The sequence below is a fragment of the Zalophus californianus genome, chromosome 11 (assembly GCF_009762305.2).
Source record: "Zalophus californianus isolate mZalCal1 chromosome 11, mZalCal1.pri.v2, whole genome shotgun sequence".
In the NCBI taxonomy this organism is placed as follows: Eukaryota; Metazoa; Chordata; class Mammalia; order Carnivora; family Otariidae; genus Zalophus; species Zalophus californianus.
The window spans coordinates 58,638,639-58,662,270 of record NC_045605.1 but is presented as its reverse complement, the minus strand read 5'-3'; the positions used below and the strand labels follow the sequence as shown (position 1 = coordinate 58,662,270).

General features: G+C 35.7%; 1 protein-coding gene across 2 annotated transcripts in view; it reads right to left on the bottom strand.

The window, feature by feature from the left end:
* The window catches only part of FCHSD2 (FCH and double SH3 domains 2), a 275,661-nt gene that overhangs the window by 193,376 nt on the left and 58,653 nt on the right, over window positions 1-23,632 (bottom strand). The window lies entirely within an intron of this gene.

Here is a 23,632-nt window from a genome sequence, read left to right as displayed (position 1 = left end):
GCCAGGCACCTCAGCACATATGAGACCCAAAATTTACCTCTAATCTCCCTTTACCCATGGTTCATGATGGTCTAGTGTTGGCTTAATTTATTTAAGGGAAACAGGCATTTCAGAGATGACTCCCCCACAAACAGAATGGTTTGGTTAAAACTGTATGGGTCAGCCAGTGCTGAATCAATGCTGCATAACAAACATCACCAAAAATGCCAGTGGCTTACAATATTAAATGCTAATTCCTTATTCATGAATTCATGTTGGCTAGAGCATCTCCAGCTTCAGGCTGTGGGTCAAGTTCAATTCTTCTTCACTTATCTTTCATTCTAAGACTCGGTTTGGAGGAGAAGTGGTTACAAGGGGCAAACACTTCTGATAGTAAATGGGAGAAGTACAGGAGCGCTAGAAGAAATGTACAAGGCCTCTTAAAACATGATCTACAAAATGACCTACTGTCACTTCTATCTCCATTCTGTTGGCCCAAGTAAGCCATACAACCAAGTCCCAAGTCAGGGATATATGTTTCACCCCAAGGGAAAGGTTGCAGGAGGAGTATTTCTGAGCAATAATTCAATGTACTATAAACTCTAAGAGAAAGTCCCAGAAAAATTTCACTTATGTTCGATAATGAACACACAAGCAATCACTACTGATCAAGTAATTCACTACTATCAAATTCTCATATGACAAAGAACTAAGATGAACAGTAAATATGTGAATGACAAAATCAAGATGCAAAAACTTCTCAACATACTGGCACAATGGGCTAAACTCAATACAACAGAATCTCATAGGAGTAAAAATCCTGCTATGGCTCAGTATAGGATAGAAAAGATCTGATTTAATAGCAAGATATGTAAGACTTACTGGTTTTGAGTTTAAGCTCAATGAGAGCCACTAAAATGATATAGCTCCCTAAAAGGATAATGCAACATAGTCCATATTAACATAACCAATATACATCACTGAGTGACTAGTACATATAAAGTTTGTATAAATAAAATGATAAAAACTTTAAAAAATGAAAATAAAACCATAGGAAGAAGCAGTCTGCTCTCTCTGAGACAATTATACCCACAGGTTTATTAAATTCAGTTCTGATCTGAGTATGAATGTCTGGGGAATAATGACAAAAAAAAAAGATAGGTAAGAGGTAAAAAAAAAAAAAAAAAAAAAAAAAAAACACCTGAGTTGCACAGGTCATTCAAATGTGAACTGAATAAACTACAGAATTTTAGGGCTGGAAATGTTGGAAGCGGGATGTGGACCTGCAGAAAGAGAAAGAAAAAGCATAAAAGTTCTCTTCAGATTCCTAAAAAACCATCATATACCCAAGAAGTTCACTTAGAAGGGAATATTTTTGCTCAATAGAAACAGGAAATTTCTGACTAGAAGATGAATGCCTAAGAGACAGGGAAATTACTATCACTCAATTCAGAAAGAGGCTGCAAGGGCCTCTGTAACAGAGGTTGGCAATTTTTTCTCTATAAAGTGCCAGAGAGTAAATATTGTTGGCTTTGCAGGGGTACAATCCCTGTGTCAACTACTCAACTCTGCCAATGTAGCAAGAAAGCAGCCATAGACAACACGTAAACAAATGAACATGATGATGGTCCAACAAAACTTTACTTACAAAAACAGGTGTCAAGTCAGATGGCTACAGTTTGCCAACCCCCTCTCTATATTGAAAAGAACGTAAAGAGGGCTGGAATATATACAACCTTTACACCACTTCCAGCTCCGAGGCTCCATAAAAAGTCATTAAAGCAATTCAGTAATATACAGAAACAGGGGAAAAGGTCATTTTTTATATTTTGATATATCCCATGCATATATGTGTACATTTCTAAATCATATACAGAAAGGAATTTGCTATAAAGGGAAGATACACCTTTTGTGAATGAGGCATGAGAGGTAAATAACAGAATTTCAAAACAAGGAAGACCCAAGAGTTCATACTAATTTTACTTGTAAGTATAACTGAAAGTGAAGTGCTAAAACCACAATGTGTTATTTGTAGAGATGTGCTGGCTATTAAGTAATACCATCAAAGCCTAAGTGACATTTATATAGAAAATTAAAAGAATTAAGTTCAAGACTGTTGAATCACAGATCTGTACCTCTGAAACAAATAACGCAACATATTTTAAGAAAAAAGAAAAAGAAGAAGATAGCAGGAGAGGAAGAATGAAGGGGAGTAAGTCAGAGGGGGAGACGAACCATGAGAGACGATGGACTCTGAAAAACAAACTGAGGGTTCTAGAGGGGAGGAGGGTAGGGGGATGGGTTAGCCTGGTGATGGGTATTAAAGAGGGCACATTCTGCATGGAGCACTGGGTGTTATGAACAAACAATGAATCATGGAACACTACATCAAAAACTAATGATGTAATATATGGTGATTAACATAACAATAAAAATTAAAAAAAATAAATAAAAGAATTAAGTTCAAAGCAAAAAAAAATTTTTTTTCGGAGCACCTGGCTGGCTCAGTCATTAGGCATCTGCCTTCGGTTCAGGTCATGATCCCAGGGTCCTGGGATCGAGCCCCACATCGGGCTCCCTGCTCCGCGGGAAGCCTGCTTCTCCCTCTTCCACTCCCCCTTCTTGTGTTCCCTATCTCGCTGTCTGTCAAACAAATAAAATAAAATCTTTAAAAAACAAAAATAAATTTCAAAATGTGTCTTGAATTACAAAGCCAAGAGAAGAAAATGTTCCTTCTTTAACATAAAACTTAGTACTTTCTAGGCTTCTTATATAGTAGCTTTTCAGGAAACTAAAACTAAAACACACACACACACACACACAAAAAATTAGGGAAAAACTCCATCAAAAATGTTTGCTTGGAAATATCCAGTGAATCTGCAACAAAGAACCAATTTCTAATGATACCACACATGGTTCCATGCATTCGATAACTGACTAATGATATGGAAAAATAATTCACAGAACACACAAACACAGCAGTTTTTTTTAATAAATCCAAAAATAACATGGCAATTCCTTTAGTACATTGTGTGATTTGAATATGATGGTGTTAAGATTTTTTTCAGTTTCACTATCAAACATAACTAACTCAGAACTGTATAAATCCATAAAGGACTATGTAGTCAACAAATGTGATTTGGAGTTTATATTTTGTCTAAGAGTATATTCTGATGGTACAACTATAATGACAGGAAAATATTCTGGACAGTTACCCAGAATGCAAATCAATATACTGCTTCCTTCCTCAAGAAACTCTTTCTATGATTTAAAAAAAAAGTCACCTGTCTAAACAGTATGCTTAGTGATACAGTATAACTGTGGATTATTTAAAGGCTAATGTGATATATTATTCTCCCCACTGAGTGATAATATGGAAACTGATCATATACTACTGTTACTACATGCTAAGCTTCCAGTTATCAAAGAGAAAATGTTCTGTCAAAAAATGAATACTGAAATGAATTGTCAATGTTTCTGCAAGATTAATAAAAAAAAAAAAGGTTTGGTCCCAATGTTTTAAGATGTGAACTGGATAGCCAGACTTATTTGTCTTATATATTTGGTATTTTTAATTATCTTCATATTTCCAAGTAAGGAAGGCATATGAATGTTCCTCAATGGCAATGAGATCAAAGCAAATAGTATGAAAGATCATTGTTCAAAAAATTGCTAGACCTGATACAGGAATTCAGTGAAGTCGCAGGATACAAAATCAACATACAGAAATCTGTTACATTTCTATACACCAACAATGAAGCAACAGAAAGAGAAATCAAGGAATTGATCCCATTTACAACTGCCCCGGAAACCATAAGATACCTAGGAATAAACCTAACCAAAGTGGTAAAAGACTTGTACTCTGAAAACTATAAAACATCTATGAAAGAAATTAAAGATGACACAAGGAAATGGAAAAACACTCCATGCTCATGTATTGGAAGAACAAATATTGTTAAAATGTCTATACCACCCAAAGCAATCTACACATTCAATGCAATCCCTATCAAAATGCCAACAGCATTTTTCACAGAACTAAAACAAACAATCCTAAAATTTGTATGAAACCAGAATAGACCCCAAATAGCCAAAGCAATCTTGAAAAAGAAAAGCAAAGCTGGAGACATCACAATTCCAAACTTCAAGTTATATTACAAAGCTGTAGTGATTAAGACAGCATGGTACTGGCACAAAAACAGAAACATAGATCAATGGAACAGAATAGAGAATCCAATAATGGACCCTCAACTCTATATAGTCAACTAATCATCAACAATGCAGGAAAGAATGTCCAATGGAAAAAGGGCAGTCTCTTCAACAAATGGTGTTGGGAAAACTGTACAGCCACATGTAGAATTAACTGGATCACTTTCTTAGACCATACACAAAAGTAAACTCGAAATGGATGAAAGACCTAAATGTGACACAGGAAACCATTAAAGTCCTAGAGGAGAACACAGGCAGCAACCTCTTTGACATCAGCTGTAGCAACTTCATACTAGACACATCTCCAGAGGCAAGGGAAACAAAAGCAAAATAGACTATTGGGACTTCATCGAGATTAAAAGCTTCTTGCACAGGGAAGGAAACAACCAACAAAAACCTTCAGAATGGGAAAAGATATATGCAAAAGATGTATCTGATAAAGGGCTCGTATCCAAAATCTATAAAGAACTTATCAAACTCAACACCCAAAAAAACAAATAACCCAATTAAAAAGTGGGCAGAAGACAGGAGTAGACATTTTTCCAAAGAAGACATACAGATGGCTAACAGACAGATGAGAAGATGCTCAACACTACTTATCATCATTTGATACAAATCAAAACCACAATAAGATACCACCTCACACCAGTCAGGATGGCTACAATTAACAACACAGGAAACAACAGATGTTGGTGAGGATGCAGAGAAAAGGGAACCCTCTTACACTTTTGGTGTGAATGCAAACTGGTGTAGCCACTCCGGAAAACAGTATGGAGATTCCTCAAAAACATAAAAATAGAACTACCTTACGATCCAGCAATTGCACTACTAGGTATTTATCCAAAGGCTACAAAAATACTGATTCTAAAGGATATATGCACCCCCATGTTTATAGCAGCATTATTAACAACAGCCAAATTACAGAAGGAGACCAAATGTCCATCAACCGATGAAGAGATAAAGATGTGGTATATATACACAATAGAATATTACTCAGCCATGAAAAGGGATGAAAATTTGCCATCTGCAAGACATGGATGGAACTAGAGAGTATTACGCTAAGTGAAATAAGTCAAAAAAGACAAATGCCATATGATTTCACTCATATGTGGAATATAAGAAACAAAACTGATGAACATCAGGGGAAAAAAAGAGAGGCAAACCATAAAACAGACTCTTTACTATAAAGAATAAACTGAGGGTTGCTGGAAGAGAAATGGGTAGGGGATGGGTTAAATGGGTGATGGGTGTTAAGGAGGGCACTTCTGATTAGCACTGGCTATTGTAAGTGATGAATCACTAAATTCTACTCCTGAAACTAATATTACACTATATGTTAACTAACAAATTTAAACAGAAACTTGAAACTACAAAGAAAAAAAAAAGATCAGAGTTTCAACAGATACTTATGACATGTTCCATAATTTAACAATAATTTTCAATGAAATAGTTATGATCAGATACTGTACATTTGTTTAAAGATTATCACTTCGTACATTACATACATACAAATTTCCTATCCGAAGAAAATCCAAATATAGGAAATCTATGAATCTAGAATCCATTTCTTTGAGAGAGGATTTAAATTTAACTATAACTCAATACGATAAACTGTTGGAACAGACTACCAATGAAAAGACTGAAAAATGAATTCTGAAAGTAAAAAATTACTTCATCTTGGGGAAAAGTTAGAAATGTATATCCTGAGTTTGCTGAAATTTCTTTTAAGTCTCTTCTCCAGTTCTCATCAACATTCTTCCATGAGTCTGGTTTCTCTACACTGAATATTGTTAAAACAAAACATAAGAACAGTTGAGATATACATTATCTTTTGTGAGTATCACTGCTGTCAACCCAATCTAGTTTAGATAAATTAACAGCAAGCAGCAAATTTGTCACATTAAAATTTTTACTGATGTATACAGCACTTGTTTAGTGTGCATACAGGCATTTAATAAATGGGGAGTTGCAATTTCACTCAACTTGTTTAGTTAGTATTGTAGAATGACAAAAAAGTTATGACTATAATAGCAACTTTATTAACAGGCTAGAAGATACTTTCAGGTAGCAACACTTACAGTTTTTCTAATTCTTTTCTTTTTCCTTATGTATGACTGCTCTAATTTTCAAAATGTAATTTATTATCTATTTAATTGAAAATTTTTAAGCTTGTACCTTATGTCCTTTTTAATTTCATTTTCCAGTAGTTTTTATTATACTTCATAGAAGTGTCCATCAATGAATTACTAGGGAAAAAAAGTCCTCATAAGAGAGAGTTTAAGAAGCGCAACTCTAGTGCACAGGTTGGCAAGTTACAGTCTGCAGTCTATTTCTCTAAAGTTTGACTGTAACACAATCACATCTCCTTGTTTACCAATTGTCTATGGCTACTTTCACTCAGCAAAGCTGAGTAATTTTGGCAGAGACCATATGACCCTCAAAACCTAAAATATTTACATCTGGTTCTTTGCAAAGGGTGTTTGCCAACCCTTGCTCTAGATGGCTAAGCAAAACACTGAGACGGCCTCTCTATTTTCCTCTCTCAATCATTCAATAAGCAAAGACATTGTTAGAGCTCAGGACTCTTCAATTGATTAAACACTCCTAACTGCAGAGCACTAGAAGAATTGAAGTTTAGACACTTAGTACTGAAGTACTATCAATAAGAGGGAATGAAGGGCATATAAACCCATCTACATGGTCGCTGTCTCCTGGTATCCTAAAGTTCTAATTTGTGTGTCTATTTTTGATTTAAAAGAATCACAATCTGGGCCATCTGGGTGGCTCACTCGGTTAAGTGTCTGCCTTCTGCTCAGGTCCTGATCCCAGGGTCCTGGGATCAAGTCCCGCATCAGGCTTCCTGCTCAGCAGGGAGCCTGCTTCTCCCTCTGCCTGCCCCTCCCCCTGCTTGTACTCTTGCTCTCACTCACTTGCTCGCTGGCAAATAAATAAAATATTTACAAAAAAAGAAAAAAGAATCACAATCGGATCCAGATAGGAGAAGCAGCACTAAATCTGGAAGACCCTAAAGAATCTTCAAACCAGACACGTAATGAGGGTTCCAACTATAGGAGCATGTATGCATGTGTGTATGTGTACACATATGAGGAGCAAGAGAAAAAGGACCTTCTCCTGCTTTAATTTTATCTAACTGCATTTCAACACTACCAAAAAACAGTATCCGATATAGATTTCAAGAAGCAACAATAAAAACAGTAGAAAAGATCATTTTAGTTTGATGTGCTTTAGATTCTATCTGGAATCTAATCTTAAAATGACATGTCACATTTATAATGGTTACCTAATTCAACGTCCATGGTTCAATTATTTTAAAATAATAAAATTATTTTTATAAAAACCTATGCCCAGAGTAGGTCATTATATTGTTTTTATGGGCTGGAAATGCAAAGTCTATAAAATGGAAGGATATCCTGTTATTCTAATACCTCACTATTACACACCTCAAATAGCTTCCTATCATGATTTTTTCAATTCCATTATAATATACATCATATATATATATAATGAATACAAATTTTTTAAAGTTGCTGAAAATTATACATTAGGATTAGTTTTAAAACTCAACTTTAGGGGCAAGGTGTTCCACGTGACCAAAGGCGCCAAGTTCTACGGGCCGGAGGGGCCATACAAGGTTTTCGCGCATCCCGGGGCCTTGCCACATTTTGCCTGGATAAGGAAGAACTGAAGGACGAGTACGATGACCCTTCTGACCTCACTCCTGCCTAGCAGGAGACCCTGAGTGACTGGGACTCTCAGTTCACTTTCAAGTATCATCATGTGGGCAAACTGCTGAAGGAGGGGGAGGAGCCCACTGTGTACTCTGATGAGGAAAAACCAAAAGATGAGAATCCTCGGAAAAATGGTTTCTCTTCAGATCATATAAATCTTTCGCCTTTTACTAAAGCATACAGCAAAAGCATAAAACAAAAACAAAAACAAAAAAAACCCTCAACTTTAGAACAATAGTGTTAAGAATGTTTTGAGCATAATATCAAAGAGTCAATACATCAACAAATATTGGGTTATTCCTTTCAAGAAGATCGAAAGCCACCAGGAATAATGATACACCATTCCTGGCTTTAAACAGTTCATAACCTAGTTGAGGTCCTCTACATAGTTTAAAAGCAAGGACTGCTCCTAATGGCTAATGGTATGGAAGAATTTGTCTTCAAAACTCTTATCAGCAATCATATCCTAAAGTATTACAAATTGTAAGAAAATGCTACAGTTATGTAAGCCATAAAATACTTTAAAAAATTGGCTAAGATGACCTTGTAGTATCTTTTTTTTAGAGTTCAAACCCCCCAAAAAAGCAAATATAATTTTGAGCATTAACAATTAGAAGTCTCAGTAACAAAATTAACCAGTGGATTCAGTCCAAAATTTAAGTAAAGCATACAAGTATTAAAACATCAACTCTGAATGAAAAAGGGGAGAAAATGAACCTTACAAAAACAAAGCACATCTGAGGTATTTCGAAGGAAATGTCCTTATGTCTGCAATTTACTTTGAAATAAACCAGAAATAAAATGAATTAATGAGTGGTAGAATGATCAATAAATGGATATGTGATAAAGCAAGTATACTAAAATGTTAATGGTAGAATGTAAGTGGTATATGAGTGTTAAGTGTCATATTCTTTCAACTTTGCTCTATGTTTGAAAATATTCATAATAAAAGGGAACGAAATAAAGCATATTAACATTTCTACATCCTTTCAGCATGACATCAGTTGAAGAATTTATTGAGTACAATATACTTGGCTCCAAAAAAAGAATTTGGAATGCTCCCAATTTTATTCACAAGAATAGATTAACTGATTTGAATTACCAACACAGAGATACAAAGAACTAGTTAAGAGCACACAAAGAATAATGGAAAATTAAATAGAAGAATGGGGAGGGGTCTCATTAATTGTTCACTAATCATTTTTAAGGAATAGGAGGAAATATTTTAAAAAGCAGAGAAGGTACTCAGATAACTAAACTAGCATGCAAGCTTTTAGAATCCTCACAATTCAAGAACTGTTCCAAACCTAAAAGTCAACGATCTCTAAACATCTTTGTAGCAAAGAAGAAGCTGCTCGCTCGCTCTCTGAATCCTAGGACATAGATTAAAAATCTGTGCTAAGACACTTATTTCCCCTACTCTTGTTTTCAGGGCAATTCTAATTTCTAATCCACTATACTACTGGATTTTTAATCTACAAACACACACACACACACACACACACACACACACACACAAAGACTCTTGTTCATCTTAGATTATCCAGCTATTTATTCTGCTATGAAGTGTTTATCCATGAGAAAGCATACTCTAACAAAAAACAAAGACAAATAGCAACCCTACATTATTATCATTATCATTATTCTATTTTACAGATTGGTAAACTGATCCAAAGTTACACAGCAACTAAGTGGCAGAGCTGGGATTCAAACCATATTCTTAACCATCAGGCTATACTCTCCATTTAGAAAATGCCTATCCTCCAAAGACCCATTTTTTGTAAATAGTCAAGATTTCCTTTTTTTTATGTTAATCACCATACATTACATCATTAGTTTTTGATGTAGTGTTCCATGATTCACTGTTTGCATATAATACCCAGGGCTCCATTCAATACGTGCCCTCTTTAATACCCATCAGCAGGCTAACCCATCCCCCCAACCCCCTCCCCTCTAGAACCCTCAGTTTGTTTCTCAGAGTCCATCGTCTCTCATGGTTCGTCTCCCCCTCTGATTCCCCCCCTTCATACTCAAGATTTCTAACCCACGAAAATCTAAAAATTTTGAAAATGGGCCTTAGGGTTTAAGAACTGAGCCAAAGGGCAATGGGGGCCTCCATGTTTAAGAACTGGCACATTTCATTCCAACAGTAACTGATATTGAATACCTTATCCACCCAAGTCTTCCCTGACCATTCATTACTAGTATGGACCATTTCTCTACTTATAATCTTGCTGCACATAATTGTGATTTGGAAACTACTTCATTCTGCATTATGCTTTACTAACTCATTTACATATTTTTTATCCTACTTGATTATAAACCCTTTGAAGATAAGAATCATGTTTTATCTTTGCATCTACCCTGAAAAACTGACTTAAGCCATTTGGCTCATATTTTTCAATAATTCAACATTTATATCACTAAAAAAAAATTTTGAACTAATAACTGTTCACTAAAATAAGTTAATAACATTAACAACAGTTCATTAAAAACGAATATTCCTTTGAATCAATGATGCTTGTTTACATTTATTAATGTATAGAGACCAAAAGTATAATTCTGCTAAATGATACATATATATGTTTTTAAGACTAAAGAAAGATAAATGTCATGAAATGGACATAAGGGTTTAATCCTGATACAAAAAGTATATAAAATTTTTGCAAACTATTTAAGCGTAAACTTCATTAAATAATTAATTTCTGAGAATATAAAGGAGTAATTTGTACTACATGACTATATAAGCTACTTCTGGCTTTCAACTACCAGTTAAAAAACATACTTCGATTTACTTCTAGCAATACCACTTTCTTGGCTTAAGAATATCAGTTTGAGGGTCACCTGGGTGGCTCAGTCGGTTAAGCGTCTGCCTTCGGCTCAGGTCGTGATCCCAGGGTCCTGGGATCGAGGCCCACATCAGGCTCTCCGCTCCGCAGAAAGCCTACTTCCTCTCCCTCTCCCCCTGCTGGTGTTCCCTCTCTCACTGTGTCTCTGTCAAATAAATAAAATCTTAAAAAAAAAAAAAAAGCTGGGTGGCTCAGTCAGTTAAGCAACTGATCAAAAGATCAAAAGCGTCTTCATATACAAATCGCAAATTCAAACTCACCTGAACTGATGATCTAAAATGCAGAAGCCTCTCTCATGTAGGTAACACTATGAAGCAGTACTCTAATAAGGAACATTTAAGTATGCATTTAGGATAATGATTCTCCTAGGCAAACCCAGGTGGGCTAGCCTTATTTCTTTCTATTTCTTCATGAGAATAAGACTTATTCAGAGACTGTAACCATGTCCTTTTCACTTTTAAGAAGAATGCAATTTAACATAGCAATTACATTCCATAACAAAGTATCCAATGCTGTATTTTTTCCTTTCAATGAATACAAATGAATAAAAATTCTTTCTTGCAGAGCCTGCTTCTCTTCTTTCAGATTATATAATGTCCTAGAATACATACCCTTCTTTATAGCTGTAAAGCTTAAACTATATTATCAAATAAATTACCCATATACACCATTTTTCCCACATTTTAAAAAACTTGTATTAAATATTTGCAAAGTTTTTATTTCCTTTCCCCAGCCCAATTAAAATGTTACTTTTCATCACCAATAAAAAATATTTATATCTGAAAAATAATCTAATTTTTATTAATAATATCTTCAACACCTAACAGTGCCTGCCACATGTCAGTTGAACTCCACTGCTAATAAATACTTAGATAAGAGGCTGGATGGAGAAGCTTCACACTTATGCTTTTGATTCCCGCAATATTTCAGTATTCATTCTGAAACGTTGTAAATCCCCCAAAACACCTATAATCAAACATAATCAGAAAACCATCACATTCCAGACTGTCATCTCCTTCCACTGAAGATAGATAACAGGTTTGATTTTATCTATGACCCGTCATCATAAAAAGGTTAGATGATACCCTACCAATTAACACTAGTCTTTATCAGCAATCACTCCATCTTCTGGGCTCTCTTAAATAAAAATTGTCCACTGACCATTTGGTCTGAATGATCTATTTAAAGCTATTAATAAATAAAAATGAATATTCTAATCATTCTGATTCTCTAGACATAATTCTAAAGTTCCTAGAACTTCCATGAGAAATTTCTGGTACTTCTGGTTTCAGCTATTAACAATCCCAGAGGAATAGAATGACACAATTTGATTTTAGATTCTGGCCTCTGGCTGAAAATGAGAAATGCAAACAAACACTAAAATCGTATAAAACTCAGTTTTTGGAAAAGGTTGGCACATTTAAGGAGCCACCATTTTTTTATTTTTCTAGATTATACAAAAGTAAATTGTAAGTTAAAGAAGAAAATCTATAAATTCCAGCTACTGCCACCAAGAGAAACTCACCTCTGTAAGTGTACAGACAGACAGTGATAGAGGAAAGAAAACATAGGCTTTTTTTTATAGTTCATACTGTGTGAGGGTTGCCCTTTCTGAGCCTTGGCATCTTTAATTGTACAAATAATAGCCAATATCTTATTGGTATAAGAATTTAAATGAAACAACAATGTCTAGCATATACTTAGTGCTCCAAAAACTTAATTGCTTTCATTATAATTTAGGAGGGAGAAGACCCATTTTTTCAATCACATTTATATATGTAGCCACATCAAGGGGCCTCAATTTATATTTGAATAGGAAAATTATGCTTGGTTACTAGTTTCCCAGAGCTGCTATAACAAAGTACCACAAACTGAGTGGCTTAAAACAACAAAAATTTATTCTTTCACAGTTCTGGTGGCTAGAAGTCCAAAATTAAGATGTCATCTGGGCTGGTTCCTTTTCAGAGAAGCTGAAGGAGAATTTCAGAGGCTCTGAAGGAGAATACATCCTATGCCTCTCTACTAGCTTCTGAGGGTTGCCAACAATCCCTGGTATTTCTTGGTTTGTAGATTCTTCACTCCAATCTCTGCATCCACCTTCACATGGCATTCTCCTCTCTATCTCTGTGTACAAACTACTCTCTTCAAGGACACCAATCATTGAATTAGTGATTCTCTAATCCAGTATGATCACATACTAACGTGATTACATTTGACACGAACTTGGGGGTAGAGGAGATACCATTCAACTCAGTACAGTTACAAAATCTTTTTTTTTTAAAGATTTTATTTATTTATTTGACAAAGAGAGACACAGCGAGAGAGGGGACACAAGCAGAGGGAGTGGGAGAGGGAGAAGCAGGCTTCCCGCCGAGCAGGGAGCCCGATGCGGGGCTTGATCCCAGGACCCTGGGATCATGACCCGAGCCGAAGGCAGACACTTAACAACTAAGCCACCCAGGTGCCCCCAAAATCTTATTTTAAGAGAATAAGTGAATTAAAAGTCACCAACTTAACTGGGTGATGGACATTGAGGGCATATGATGTAATGAGCAGTGGGTATTATATAAGACTGATGAATCACAGACCTGTACCTCTGAAACCAATAATACATTATAGGTTAATTAATTGAATTTAAATTTTAAAAATGCTTGAGCTGTTTTTCACTCCATGAGTTATAGATTTTTCATATTTTGCAAGAATGTGGGGAACTATATGGGTATCATATGAATTGAAAGAAAAGTCTTATTACTGTATAATAACACATGAGATAATTATACCACAACTTTCTCCAGAAGTAGGTTCCTTTTATAGATCATAGTTTGTAGAAACTTCCCAAAGCTTGGGGAAATTTAATAATTACTACAAACAGTTGAAATTAGAGCTACCATTCGATCCAGCAATTGCACTTCTGGGTATTTACCCCAAAGATACAAATGTAGGGACCCGAAGGGGTACGTGCACCCCAATGTTTATAGCAGCAATGTCCACAATAACCAAACTGTGGAAAGAGCCAAGATGTCCATCGACAGATGAATGGATAAAGAAGATGTGGTATATATACACAATGGTATATTATGCAGCCATCAAAAGGAATGAGATCTTGCCATTTGCAACGACGTGGATGGAACTGGAGGGTGTTATGCTGAGTGAAATAAGTCAATCAGAGAAAGACATGTATCATATGACCTCACTGATATGAGGAATTCTTAATCTCAGGAACAAACTGAGGGTTGCTGGAGTGGTCGGGGGTGGGAGGGATGGGGTGGCTGGGTGATGGACATTGGGGAAGATATGTGCTACGGTGAGCGCTGTGAATTGTGTAAGACTGTTGAATCACAGATCTGTACTTCTGAAACAAATAACGCAACATATTTTAAGAAAAAAGAAAAAGGAGAAGATAGCAGGAGAGGAAGAATGAAGGGGAGTAAGTCAGAGGGGGAGACGAACCAGGAGAGATGATGGACTCTGAAAAACAAACTGAGGTTTCTGGAGGGGAGGAGGGTGGGGGGATGGGTTAGCCTGGTGATGGGTATTGAGGAGGGCACATTCTGCATGGAGCACTGGGTGTTATGAACAAACAATGAATCATGGAACAGTACACCAAAACAAATTATGTAATATATGGTGATTAACATAACAATAAAAAATTAAAAAAAATAATTACTACAGTAATTGCTTTAGATGGTATGATGTTGTAAATGAAGAAAAATCTTAGAGGAGATAAATATTTAGGTTCATAAAAAAAGTCACCAACTTAACCTAAAGCTTTTAAAAATTTATAAGCTCTTTGAGAGTAAAGATTTTATCTCAATGTACACTTTGTAAATTTATTATTGATGAGACTGGTGCATACCAAATCCAACAAGATATCATGAGAAAGAAAAGTGGAATCTACACAAGAATATTATTATTATCTGGCCTGATATCATAATGTTTCCACTCTTGTGATAAAACTGTAAAATAATTAACAGTGATTAACCAAGTCACTCCAAGGAAAAGGTATTAGATGATCAGACCACAGCTTTAGAGTAGTAAAACTAAGGTGAATGTACTCCATGTGAGTATACAAATAAATCTACATGGACATATAAAGAAAATATTTCATACTATCTGTATTTAATTTTATCAAAAAATAAAGAAGTTAAATTGTACTAACATTTAAGCATAGGTATGCTTTTGGAGCATCCCACCCCTACTCCTCACTTGGACAGACTATCAGATGATCACATGCCATGTACACGGTACACAAGGTATTCTGGGGAAGAAAGGGTGTTATACAACACAGAGAGGTTAGAGTAATATCCTGATTTATGCATTCATTTTCAAAGTATTTGAATATACTGCCATTCACATGTACCTGGTTGAGTCTATTTGTGGATTTAATATTTTAATTGACTGGCCCTCACAAAATAGATAACTAGCTTTAAAAATTCCAGTTAAGAAACAGACTGAAATAGTAATGATTCACATACACACAAATGACACTTTCTAACAATACAAAGAGTTCTCTGTCTACAACAATATAAAGTATATACAATGACCACCCAATAAAATCTAATAACAAATTAGACCACTAGAATTTTATGCCTGGAGATAAAAGCTAATGATAGCAGGAAGCCATCAAAAGATATTAACAATATATTTTAAATAATACTTTAACCTTAATGCATATTTTATAATGTATACAATATAGTACTACAGAGCACATGCATATAATTTAAAAATAAACACACACATGTATCACTTAAATTTTTTATAGATGTAATATACAATCAAAATATGTTTGAAAACTACTACTTAGACAATCTCCAGAACAGAGACGTAGAATATCCTTTTGGAACACTTAACTCTAACAGGGCAATTATTATGTGATTATATGATTCAATTTATATGAAATATATAGAACAAGCGAATTCATAAAGACAAAAAGTAGATCAGACAACATCAGGAGTAGGGAATGAGGAACTCTGTACTTAATGGGTACAGAATTTCTGTCTGGGGTGATGAAAATGTTCTAGAAATACTGACAACAGTTTCACAACACTGCAAACGTACTTAATGACAGTGACTTGTACACCTTTTTTTTTTTTTTACTCGTACACTTTAAAAAGGTAAATTTTATGTTATATATATTTTACCAAAAAAAATTTTAAAAACCTAATCACAAGCCCCCCCAAAAAAGAACACTGAACTCACTCCCTCAATTCAGATTCAATGTTTATTAAATAATCTATTGATCCATGAGCTTGTTTCCTGAGTGCCTTAAAGCTAATTAACCTGACCAGATAAGTCTCCTCCTATTGTAAACAGATTAACAGGTTCTTAGTTTTATTGGGAGATTTCTTCTAGATAAACTAATAAAATCAATTTTCTAAACTTAAAGAGCCAAGGTGTAAACACCTGTAAAACTCTGCCTAAAGTAAATAGTAAATAGATGGTCTTCATCTTTAAAATCTCTTAGATGGAAACAAATTACTATCTGATTTATACCAGTTAATGTCTAACTACTAGGGAATATAGGCCTCAGTGCAAAATATTGTTTATCTTCAAGAAATGTAATCTTTTAAAAAATTATTTGTTTCCCCAGATCCTAAAAGTCATTCATGTTCACAGCAAAAAACTACTTTGGGGCGCCTGGGTGGCTCAGTTGTTAAGCATCTGCCTTCAGCTCAGGTCATGATCCCAGGGTCCTGGGATCGAGCCCCGCATGGGGCTCCCCGCATCGGGCTCCCCGCATCGGGCTCCCTGCTCCGTGGGAAGCCTGCTTCTCCCTCTCCCACTCCCCCTGCTTGTGTTCCCTCTCTCGTTGTGTGTCTCTCTCTGTCAAATAAAATCTTTAAAAATTAAAAAAAAAAACTACTTCTTTGGTGCATTTGTCTCTTCAACTTTGCAAAAATGAATCAATTTTCACACTTCAAATGGGGCAAAGTTCAACTAAAGATTACTATCATTTTCAAAACCTGAAACTGTGTTTCTTCATTCATTCATTCATTCCTTAAGTAAACATTCACCAAGTACTTAACACATACCAGAGACTATGCAAAATGGGTGAAGAGGAGGGGTTTAACAGGACAATAAGTGACAGACAGAAGCAAAAAGATACCACTGGAGCACACTGAAGGGCTATCAAATCCAGACTGAGCAGCAACAGATGAGGTAATAAAATCTGCCAGGCTGACACTTGATCTGCATCCTGAAGGACATACTGAGGCTATCTAGACACAGGCAGAAGGAGCCTTGTAGTTTTTGGGTTTTTTTTTAAATGAAGGATTGAATAAAATACTGTCTTTGAGACTGGCACAGTACCTAGGACACAATATATGGGTTCCAGGCATAGGCACTGAGACTACAAGGAGAATCAAGAACAAGTGATTCCTTTCAGAAGAGAAATCGAAACATTCCACCAGCATTTCCTTATTGTGGGAACTGTGGAGGTTCCAAGTTACCTCCCTGCTTCTGCCTTCAAAGCACTCTATATTATAGAGGATATGGAAAACTATATTATAGAAAATATGTGCAGGCAGGTAGGCAGGGAGGAAGGGAGGAAGGAAAAGACACCTATATAACTATTCACCCCTTCTACGTGGCCATCATGCCTATTCCATTTTACCCGATTTCACTTTTTATATTAGTCACTACAAGATATCCAAGATGCCCAGTTTATCTGTCATCAGCAAAACTTATTTTCAAAGAGTTCTGTATATCTCCTAATCTAAATCAAGCTCAGCCTTTGACCCTTTAAATCAGAGCTTCCCAAATAATGTACCGCACACCCACAGCTATACCAGGAATGGGTACCCTCAGCCCTTGAGAAAGCTACGAGGGGCCTGAGGCACTGGAGCACTCGGGACTGCCCATGCCGCATTAGAAGGTTTGCAACTTTTTTCTGATGTCATAAAATCAGGCTTATGCCATAACAATTTGGCATTAATATCTTTGATCATCAGGTATTACACAGCATACTACTTATAACAATATTCAGGCAAAAATGGACAGTCTCAGATGTAACATACTCAATGTAACATTAATATGACTGGATTGTCACCATGACAAACACCTAAAAATCAAACACCTAAAAATCAAACTGACTACATTCCTGATTTTAATACTACTACTACAACATATGATAAAGTTATATACATAACTTACATACATAAAGATGTCCACTAAGCAGTTTTATCCGGCATAGTGCTAGAAGTACTAGCAAGAGCAATCAGACAAACAAAAGAAGTGAAAAGCATCCAAATCAAAAAAGAAGTAAAATGACCTCAGTTTAGAGATGATATGATCCTAAATGCAGAAAATTCTAAAAACTACCCCCCAAAATCGGTCAGAATAAACAAATTCAATAAAGTTACAGGATACAAAAAATCAACATGCAAAAAAAAAAAAACCAGTTGTGTTTCTTTACACCAACAATGATCTATATAAAAGGAAATCAAGAAAACAATCACATTTATAATAGCATCAAAAATATATAATATTCATATATATATGAATAAATTTAACCAAGAAGGTGAAAGATCTGTACAGTGAAAACTGTAAAACACTGATGAAAGAAATTGAAGATACAAATTAATGGACAGATATTCCACATTCATAGATTAGAAAAATTAATACTGTTAAAATGTCCATACTACCCAAAGTGATCTACAGATTCAATGTAATTTCTATGAAAGTTCCAAAGGCTTTTTTCACAAAAATAGAAAAAAAAATCTAAATTTTATAATGAAACACAAAATTTCCTACATAGCCAAAGCAATCTTCAGAAAGAACAAAGCTGGAGGCATCATGCTCCCTGACTTTGAACTCTATTACAAAGCTATAGTAATCAAAACAATACAGTACTGGTGTAAGAAAAAGATACACAGACGAATGGAAGAGTACGGAGAACCCAGAAATAAACTCACATACAGTCAAGTAATTTTTGACAAGGGTGCCAAGAACACACAATGGGGAAAGGACAGTTTCTTCAACAAATGGTGTTAGGAAAACTGAATATCCACACGCAGAAGAATGAAACTGGACCCTTATCTTACACCATACACAAAAAACAACTCAAACTGAAGACATAAATGTAAGACCTGAAACCATAAAACTCCCAGAAGAAAACATAGGGGAGAACCTCCTTGACACTGGCCTTAGCAATGATTTTTTGAATATGACACAAAAGCTCAGGCAACAAAAGCAAAAATAAACAAGTGGGACTACATCAAACTAAAAAACCTCTTCACAGTAAAGAAAACAATCAACAAAATGAAAAGGCAACTTACAGACTGGGAGAAAGTATTTGTATACCATAGATCTGACAAGGGATTAATATCCAAAATATACAAGGAACTCATACAACTCAATAACAAACAACCTGATTAAAAACATGAGTGAGGGACCTTAATAGACATTTTTTCCATAGAGATGGCCAACAGGTACATGAAAAGGTGTTCATCACTAACCATCATGGAAATGCACATCAAAACCACAATGAGGTATCACTTCATGCCTCTTAACATGATTATTATCTAAAACATACAAGAAAACAGTGTTGGTGAGGATGCAAAGAGAAAGAAACATTCGTAAACTATTGGTAGGAGTGTAAATTGGTACAGTCATTAAGAAAGATAGTATGCAGATTCCTCAAAAATGTAAAACCAAAGGGCCATATAATCCAGCAATCCAAGGAAATGAAATCAGTACTTTGAAGAGATACCTGCAGTCCCATGTTCAATGCAGCATTACTGACAATAGCCAAGATATGGAAACAACCTGAGGCTCCATTGATGGATGAATGGATAAAGAAACTGTAGTATGTGTACACAGTTGACCCTTAAACAACATGGGTTTGAACTTCTACGTGGATTTTTTCTATAAATATAGTACAGTACTGTAAACATTTATTTATGGTTTTCTTAATAACATTTTACACATAATATATGTTAATCAACTATTTATATTATTAGTAAAGCTTCCAGTTAACAGTAGACAATTAGTAGTTAAATTTGGGGAGTCAAAAGTTATACAAAGATTTCTGACTGTGCAAGGGTGGGAGCTCCTAAACCCCTCATTGTTCCAGGGTCAACTGTCTATAACACATAGTAGTCATCCTTAAAAAAGGAGGATCCTGCTGTTTGTAATTGCATGGATGAAGCTAGATGATATCATGCTAAGGAAAATAAGCCAGATGCAGGAAGAAAAATAATTCATGATCTGAGTTATATGCAAAATCTAAAAACATATAATATATGGAAGAGTAAAGAGGTGCAAGAAATGGACAGATGTTGGTCAAAGGATACAAAGTTGCAGTTATACAGGATGAGTAAGTCTAAAGATCTAATACAGAGTATGATGACTCTATAGTTAGTAACACTGTACTGTATATTAGATGGTTGCTAAAAAACCTAGATTTCAGGTGCTCTCACCACAAGAAAGAAACAGAGAGAGGGAGGGAGGGAAAGAAAAGAAAAGAGGAAGGAAGGGAGGGAGGGAGGGAGGGAGGGAAGGAAACTATTTGAGGAGATGGATATTTTAATTAGTTTCACTACAGAAATCACTTCACTATGTATATGTATATCAAAGCATCACGTTTCACACTTTAATATACACAATTTCATTTTTTAGAATAATAAAGCCCACAACAGAAAAGGATATTTTATACTACAAAGTTATTTCCTTCTTTTTTAATTTCTAGGGTCCTCTTCTAAGATTAAAAAGTTACAGGGGCAATTGCACTACTGGGTATTTACCCCAAAGATACAAATGTAGGGATCCAAAGGGGTATGTGCACCCCGATGTTTATAGCAGCAATGTCCACAATAGCCAAACTATGGAAAGAGCCAAGATGTCCATCAACAGATGAATGGATAAAGAAGATGTATATACACACACAATGGAATATTATGCAGCCATCAAAAGGAATGAAATCTTGCCATTTGCAATGATGTGGATGGAACTGGAGGGTATTATGCTAAGCGAAGTAAGTCAGAGAAAGACATGTATCATATGACCTCACTGATATGAGGAATTCTTAATCTCAGGAAACAAACAGAGGGTTGCTGGAATGGTGGGGGGTGGGAGGGATGGGGTGGCTGGGTGATGGACACTGGGCAGGGTACGTGCTATGGTGAGCGCTGTGAATTGTGCAAGACTGTTGAATCACAGACCTGTACCTCTGAAACAAATAATACATTATATGTTAAAAAAAAAAAGGAAGAAGATAACAGGAAGGGAAGAATGAAGGGGGGGAAATCGGAGGGGGAGATGAACCATGAGAGACGATGGACTCTGAGAAACAAACTGAGGGTTCTAGAGGGGAGGGGGGTGGGGGGATGGGTTAGCCTGGTGATGGGTATTAAAGAGGGCACGTACTGCATGGAGCACTGGGTGTTATACGCAAACAATGAATCATAGAACACTACATCAAAAACTAATGATGTAATGTATGGTGATTAACATAATAATTTAAAAAATTACACTCAAAAAAAAAGTTTTCTGGAACTCTGATAGCATTGATTCTCTTTCCAAGACAATGAAAACCTACAGTTAAAGAAATGACATCAGGTTTACCATACCCTCAAGTAATCCTTGGTAACATAAGAAATCTTTTAATAAAATAGCCACTTGTACCAAAACTTTGTTTATATCCACAGAAATCCTACCCAAAAATCAGCAGCACCTCATTAACACAGTTATCAGTACATGTTTAGGTATTCTTATTTTAACACAGCAAATTATATATATAAAGGTTCTTTTTATAAACTAGGGAGAATATACCCCCTTCAAAGATGACCACTAAAAGCCTAGCCCTAACCTCCACAGGACAGAGGAGTTTTGTTTTGTGCTCCCACTCAGAGGCAATGAAGGAATACGTTCTAGTCAGACAGTTTCCCAGAAGAAATGATCAGCAATATACCATACAATGCCAGAGCCAAAGGGAGCCATAAAGACTATCTAAGAAAGACTGTGAGTGAAGATCATAAAATAAATTCATGCTTTCATGTACTGTCTACCCATCCCACTCAAAACATACATGAATGAGATAAAAAATAAATAAATAAAAAGAGAAAACAAGTAAGACAAGAATAGGCATTAAATGAAGTAACTATCTCCCTAGACCAGAACAGCAAACCTGCCGTCAGAGTTACAGTCAGAAATGCACTAAACTCTAGGTGAAAAAAAAGGCAACAGAAGAGGATTCTGGGAAGATGGTAGAGCAGAAAGCCCCCAGGAATGTGTCTCCCCATCTAGAGGATAACTGTTATCCCAGAATCTGTCTGCTGTAACTATTTTGGAACTTTGGAGACTGTTAAAGGCTTGCAACTTCCAGGGGAAGACTTGGAAGAGTAAATTGTGGTTAATTTCAGTTAATTTCAGCTCTTAGAAGATTAGCAGCTATTCATCCTCCAGATACATGGCAGGCAGCTGTGTACCTGTTCCTGGAGCAGCTTGCAAAGGGCTTGTGGAAAGCAAGGTGGGCAAAAGGACCCTAGCCTCCAAATAGTGGAAATGTCTGTTACGACTGCTATTTCTGCTTCTGATCACAGAGGTGCAAAGAGGCAGGCAACCATTTTGTTGTACCTCCCCCAACTGTTGCAAACCCCTCCATCTCCAGCTGAAACGACTTCTAGGAAATTTAAGGAACTAGCACCCTTTTCCTCGCCTTCATTTTTTTGCTTTTTTCCCTTTCAGGAGCTAGACACTAAAGACTAGTCATTCAAGTGAGTGACTCTACCATGACTAGAACATGCATATATTGGAAAAATTAGAAAGTGATCATGCGTGCACAGGGCAAGGCTCAGAAAAACAACAAGAACAACAACTTGAGAAGACCTTAAGTTTAAACCCTCAGGCTTATCCTCAGCACAGAGACAGCCTACAACAATCAAAAAACAATATCAAAAACCCAGCAAATCCTGGGTAAGGGGGAGAATTTGAGGTCCAGAGTTACCACATTATTAGACTAAAATGTCTCATGTTCAACGAAAAATCACAGGGCATACAAAGAAAGTATAGCTCATTCAAAGGAAAAACTAAATCTACAGAAGCTATCCCTAAAAAAGAACTTATAGCACATAAACTAGACAAAGACTTTAAAGCAACTGTCTTAAAGATGCTCAAAGAACTAAAGGAAGATGTGGAGAAATTAAGAAAGCAATGTGTGAACAAAATGTAAATATCAATAAGGAGATAGAAAACCTAAAAAGAAACCAAAAACAAATTCTGGAGCTGAAACGTACAATAACTAAAGTGAAAATTTCACTGGAGGGATTCAATGGCAAATTTAGGCAGGCATAAGAAAGAATCAGTGAATTCGAATATAGGACAACAGAAATTAGTAAGTCTGAAGAAGAGAAAGAAAGACTGAAAAAAGTGAATAAAGCCTAAGGAATAGGGTGTGATACCATCAAGCAGAGTTACATATGTATCATGTGAGTCTCAGAAGGAGAAAAGAGAACAGGGCAGAGATTTGAAGAAATAATGCCTGAAAACCTCCCAAATTTCTTGCCTTGCAAGAAATGCTCAAGAGACACTAGGTAGCAGCCTGAAGCTATATGAAGAAATAAAGATCTCACTAAAGGTATATATGTGGGCAATTACAAAAGACAGTATTATTTTAACAATGATTGGTAACTATACTTTTTGTTTTCTCCATGATTTAAAAGATTTATACATTTAAAGAAAAAAATTATCAGCATAAAAGCAAGTATTAGTGTAACTTCAGTTTGTAACTCCAAATCTTGTTTTCTACGTAATTTAAGAGACTAATACGTTTTTTTAAATTACCAGTTTATATTTTTGGGCACACAATGTATACAGATGTCATTCTGGGATATCAACAAGTGAGAAGGGGAG